The following is a 574-nucleotide window of genomic DNA, read 5'->3' on the forward strand; positions in this document are numbered from 1 at the left end:
TTTTTTGCGAAGTGAGCCGAAGAAGTCAAGTGTTTCTTTTTTCTGTCAACTCAGAGAGTGCAAGGAAATCTGGCTAGGGCCTTGTTGGATTCTGGTGGAAACATTCCGTTCCAGTTGACCGGCGGCGACATGTGCTACCGCCGTGCAGGTCGCCCCGCAGTCGCAGACGACCGGCGACAGCGAGGCAGCATGTGAAAATGATGGTCAGCAAGAAGGAACTCTTCCAGTCTGACTGGCTACCGCCACATCAAGGCCTTTTATTTACATGTCCACATGCATGCATGTACATACAGAAGATAGAAAAAATATCATTGGTTTTTTGTGACCAGTATTTATTTACTTATTTCTGAGAGAGAAAACATTGACCGGTGGTGATAAGATAAGCTGACAAGTCACACGGAAGCTGACTGGTCGAGAGAGCAGAGTGGCCGTGCCATCACCAACCATACATAAATCAACCAACAGGTCATCTTCTTCTAATTGACCTCTTCCAACGACTTTGTGGATGAGGACGCACAGCAATGTCAAGCAAGCATATGAACATTGTCAAACTTCAAATGAGATGACATGGGAA

This window comes from Triticum aestivum, chromosome 3B (assembly GCF_018294505.1).
Source record: "Triticum aestivum cultivar Chinese Spring chromosome 3B, IWGSC CS RefSeq v2.1, whole genome shotgun sequence".
Taxonomy (NCBI): Eukaryota; Viridiplantae; Streptophyta; class Magnoliopsida; order Poales; family Poaceae; genus Triticum; species Triticum aestivum.